Here is a 6,000-nt window from a genome sequence, read left to right as displayed (position 1 = left end):
GATCCAAGTATGCTGTTGAAGCTAGATTTGTTCACAGAAGAGCACATGACCAAGAAGAACCAATCAGCATTTAGGAACTTCTAATCAAGCCAAGGTTGAAGGAAACAATAACCACCTTAGACTTCACAGTTATGTAAAACATTACATCCTCTTTTTTTTTTAAAGAGAGAATTTTTTTAATATTTATTTTTTAGTTTTCAGTGGACACAACATCTTTATTTTATTTTTATGTGGTGCTGAGGATTGAACCCAGCGCCCCGTGCATGCCAGGCAGGCGCCTGCCGCTACTGCTTGAGCCACATCCCCAGCCCAGCATCCTCTTATTTTGAAAACAAGTTTAAATTCAATTACTTCCAATTTCAACTAAAGAAATTCTTATAAATACTATTCTGTATACGTTTCAAACATATACAGACATATCTATGCATTTATTTATGGGCATATCATCAGTATAGTAATAGATTCTAATAAAGTAAAAAAAAAAAGTTCTTTAAAAACCATTTCTTTAAGCTACATGATGAAAAACAAGACTCTGAGAAATTACTGACTCATTTCAGTGGTGAAAAGTGTTAGATGTGGATTCCAAAAGCATGATTCCAATTTCAATTCCATAAGCAGAGAACATGGTACAAAAGCCAATGTCATCACTCACCAACTCTGCTACACTGGAAATCTGCTAATTGCTCTGAGGGACAATCTCCTTTGCAAAAGAAAGTCATCTGTTTGCCTCTCTGACACACTAGTTGTTAAGAATTACTAGGGAAAAGATGTAAAGGTGCTTCATGAACTTTAAAATGCTGTACAGATACGAGGGGTTCATTACTGAGGTTACAGACCTTGCAGATCTACTACCCTTTGCTAAAGTGTGTACATGTGCATTAAGGTGTGCTGTATGGGTGTAAACATAGAATGAAATAGCACTTTGATGGTTGTACTCTTTTGCAGCTCCTTAGCTTTAGTGGGTAAATACTTTAAGGTACTCATTGGTTTGTACCATCCTTCCTGGGTGACTTCCCTCATGCAGCATTATAGCAAAAAAAAAAAAAAAAAAAAAACAGTAATAGACTTTGACAGGCTCTGAATCAAAGCTGTCTGAACTGTTCAATACAAAACTCAGCTCTCTCTCTATATATATATATATGTTTTTTTATCCCCAAATGCAAATGCTCCTGACAGCATGTCCTAGTGGCTTTTAAAGGTTCTGCAAAATGCATGAGATCTGTAAGACTCTGTCTCTTTGAAATCCAGGTTACTGAAATCGGTAACCAGGAAGTCATCCTCTCTCCCTCTACCATATATCACATCATCTGTCAGTCTTGCCATTTCCACTTCATCCTTCCTATCCTATCTATGTTGCCATTTCCTCAACTCAGCCTTTATCCCTTTACAGTGCCAACACCAGAATGATTATTTTCTTAAACAAATATCTGACCAAGATACTTTCTAGCTAAAAACCCTTTAATAACTCCTTATGATGTATAAAATCAAGTGTTTGTCCCCTAGCATACAAACCAGAGTTTGCCCCTACCTTTACCTCTTCAGCCTTTTCTCTTGCTTTTTCTCCATGTGCACCTTATGTACTAGCCACATGAAAATATTACTTACTACTTCCCAAACTGCCAAATTCTCTTACAGTTATATGCCATTGCATTTGCTATTTCTTCAGTTTGGGATTCCTTACACCCTTCTCAACCTCATCTTACTTGCAAGAGAATTTTTAAATCATCTAAGGAGAACAAATTCAAGCATCAGCCTCCTTGTTTGGCTTGTCATGTGCACACAATTTCTCCACTCCAGCCCTTTGGAACTCAGCTCTCTATATCAGAGTCACCACGGCTATCACTTAGAGGATGCTACCATGCTCCAGCTACTGAGCACTTCACATAAGCTAATCTCATTTAAGGTGGTCAACAACTCAATGAGGTATATATTGTTTTTAATTCCCATTTCATAAATGAGAAAAATAAGGCTTGGGAACATTGCTTAATTACTCAAAATTACAAAAGTAATTAGTTAAAATGGATTTATCACATTGTATTTTAATTAATTTTTAGTATGGCTGTTTTACTTGGAAAGATCCTTGGGATCTTAAGAGACTGAATCTTTAAGGTCAAAATGTGTCTTCACTTAGTTTATCACCAAGTTAGCAAGGGTGAAACCTGAAATTAAGAAATACAAAATCTTGGGCTGGGGTTGTGGCTCAGTGGTAGAGCACACACCTTCCACATGCGAGGCACTAGGTTTGATCCTCAGTACCACATAAAAATAAATAAACGTATTGTGTCCAACTACAACTAAAAAAATATTTTTTAAAAAAGAAATACAGAACCAAGTGGTAAGCATGGTGTGATGGAGGGAGGTATGGACAAGATGCCATAATGACGCAAGAAAAGCTGGATATAAGAATAGAAGACAGGAAAGACAATTCAGGGAAAAAATAGCAAAGGCAGAGTGTTTGAGAAGTTATAAAAATTCAGAAATGCTTTTCTGAATTTGTCCTGCAGTTTAGCTGGTAGCCCGCTGTTCCCAGGAATTCCCATTAGAATGGTTCCCACACCCTCCAATGGAAGAGAAGAACGCTCTATGAAATGCCCAGATATGGAAGGCAGTCTGCTCTCCAAGTTACTCCGCAGTCCAGACTGTGCTTCCCAGTGTGTCCTTACTAGCTTAACACCTGTGCACAGATCACTTAACTTTCCTGAGTCTGTCTCACTTGAAATTGGCATGGTAGTGAATGATTTATATTCAGGGACCAACAGATGAAAACTAAGGAGGCACCTGATAAGACTGGCTTAGTGAGAAGTTTTACTGTTTATCCATTCATTCAAACATGCAATGAGTACTTTCAAGGTTCAGAAGTTGTACTAGGTCCTGGGCACAAATCAGAGTCAGACTGGTATGCCTTAAAAGATAGTGAAAAGACATTTAACAATCAATTGTCACTGACGTGTAATACATTTCCAAAGGGGACTTGTAGAGTACCTTCGAGTACAGAGAACGTGAACCTGACCTGCCTCCAAGAAGTCAGAGATGTTCTCCTTGATTAAGCCAAAGTGGTCATCTTTCACTGGAACTGGGAGGATGAGTGGATCAGCCAAATAAAGAGGCGGATCAACCTCCTCCTCATAAGGAGGAGCATTCCAGGGGAGCCAGTGGTCTGTAAAAACCCAAGTATGAAGAGAATAAGCATTTTCAAGGACAGGAGAATTCACCCAATATATCTGGAACATAATATATGAGAAAAGTAGCATAGATAAGACTAGAGGAAATAACAGGAAAGACATTCAGAAGATCTGTAAACCAAGTTGAGGAGTTTGAGCTTTAACAGAAGGACAAGGGAAAGTTACTGCAAGAAATCAGATGGGGAAGAGACATGATCAATTTTCATCCAAATGAAATTTTAGGTTTTCTTTAACAAAATAATTTCTAGGTCCTTTGAGTTTGTTTCCAAAGAGATTTCCAGAAGGGTAGGGAAAACTGTAAAATGCCTCTCCTATCTTAACCTACCAACTCACTCAATCTCTCTCTACTGGCAACAACCATCACCTTCTGAATTCACAGGGTACTACTTTCTATTTAACAAACCAACCCACCTGGGACCTGGAAGGATATTGAAGCAACATTTTATTAACAATGGCTGGTAATAAAAGAAAAATGAGTATCTACACAGTCATCCTTTGTAGCAGCCCTTGGCTTCTTTCATGAACCCCCTGTTTTTTCCTGTCTCTGTTTATACTCTGCCTAGGTCTGTGACTTTAAGGTAGGCTACATGCAGGTAAATCCACATTTCTGCTCCTGATTTCACCCCAGAACTCCAGACTTGTGCACTCAGCTGAACACTTGACATCTCCTCAGTTGCCGAGATGACACCTTCAATTGTATTCTTAATAAAACCCCAAACTCCATGTGGCTAAGTTAAAATTTTTCATTCTATCCCTTCCCTAAAATCTGTTCTCTCAACCATCACCATCTTTCCCATCTCTAAAAATAGCACTTGTTATTACCAGGTATTTTTCTTGTTTATGTTCTACCTCCCCAAAGAGATTAAGTCCAATGAGTTCAGGGTCTTTGCTTGTTAATTCTTCCCTCCGTGCTTAACATAAAAGTACAGTAGCTATGTAAAAGGCACACAGTAGAAGCTCATGAGCAATATTAAAATGAATGCATGAATCTTCAAAATAGACTTCCATATGAGAATCTTCTTTTACTAGCTCCTGACAGCTTCTAAGTGACAGAGATTTCTTCACTATTTAACTGATTCCACCCCCACAGTTACCTATTTTGGCTACTTTGACCAGTTGTGCCTACAGTCATCAGGGACTCAGTATCTCTGCTTCCACTCAGGGGTTAGTGTAATTAATACTGAGAAGAGAAAAAATTGCCTTTTTTTCTTTCTTTCTTTCTTTCTTTTTTTTTTTTTTTCTCAGTACTGGGGATTGAACTTAGGGCCTCACTTGTGATGGCAAGAGCTCTACCACTGAGCCACATCTGCAGCCCAAGATTTGTCTTTGATTTTAATTGTTTTAATAATGAAGGATGGAACTACCCCCATATCCAGAAGCCTTCATTCAATTTAGGGAGACAGACAAAACCCTCATAGAGGTAAAGTGTGTTACGTGCCCTGACAGAAACAAAAAGACCTCATATGGGGTATGAGAGCAAATATGGGACTATGAAAAGAGTCACATTGAAGTAAACATATTGGTGGTGAGGAGAGCACTACAAGCACAGTAACAAATTAAAGCCACATTGGAGAGGAACAAGCAGCAAACTTCAAGGGTGGGGAAGAGTGGCCTATGTCTAAAGCTCAGAGAACCTAGGTGGAAGAAGGACAAAGCAACACTAGGATTAGAAAATGAGCACATTTCCTGAGCCCTGAGTAAAGACACACGGGAACTGATAAAGCATGAACTTTGCCATCAGAAAACTAGATAGATGGGGGGAATCCAAGATGGCGGGCCAGAGGGAGACAGCATTCTGTGTCTCTCTGTAACCCGGATCTCACATACTGGGAATACTACATCTCTGAGGGTAACAGAGGACCCCTATACAGCTTCTCTTGAGCAGAAATCACCAGCACTGTGCACTCAAGCAGGACTCGGGGCCTCAGCTTTCCAGCAGGACTACCGACTCCCAACACCCAACTTCCAAAGTTCTAGCAAACAAAGGGCTCCCCGAGTACCTTAGCAGGATTATCAATCAGCTCTGCTGCAGAACTCCCAGACATTGCTCCACTCCCACACAGTTCACTCAGCTGCTACCTACCCTAAGCACAATGCCATTGCCCACCTCCCTCCACCCCATCCAACACCCCGGCGTTGGAAGCAGACCGCCTCCATCTTGGATCACTTTCCTCACCATATTTGGTGAGGGCAGCTCCCAGATTGGATCTCCAGCAGACAGACACCAGGTTTCCAACTCCCCCCTCTCCCCAGCAGTGATAACCCAGCACAAAACAGCTCTCAGTGGGACTGGTGCACAGTGCAACCAGGGTGCCACCCATGGGAACCCCAGGGAGAGTCCCTCAACTGGGAACTTCTAAGGGAGAGGGAGACAGTGCAAAAGTTTGGAGACTAACAGAGAGGCCAGGAATGAGGAAATCTTCAGGCAAGATAGAGAGATAGGACCAGGCGCTCAAGTCATATGAGTGGACGCAAAAAGAGGCCCTTGGGGTGCAGTCTACCTGCAGAGACTGGTGGGTGCCACTCCTTGTTTCCAGGTGCCCTACACCAGGACCAGCCTTTCCATCCCAGCTACCTTCACCACCCTGAGGCCAGAGATACCAGCTAACAACAGACAACCCCACCTACTGGATGAGAAGAGAAGCAGGAAAGACACAGATCTCTAAAACTAGCAACAATCCTGATTTCTTCCTTAGAGAACTTTTTTTCTCTTTTTTCTTCTCCCCCTCTATACTCCCACCCTCACATCCCCAACATATGTGATACCAAGAACTCTGCCTGAATTAGGATTTTGAGGAGAGGAACATTTGAATAACAT

The sequence above is a fragment of the Marmota marmota genome, unplaced genomic scaffold, assembly GCF_001458135.2.
Source record: "Marmota marmota marmota unplaced genomic scaffold, marMar, whole genome shotgun sequence".
In the NCBI taxonomy this organism is placed as follows: Eukaryota; Metazoa; Chordata; class Mammalia; order Rodentia; family Sciuridae; genus Marmota; species Marmota marmota.
Note: the sequence above shows the minus strand (reverse complement) of the source record.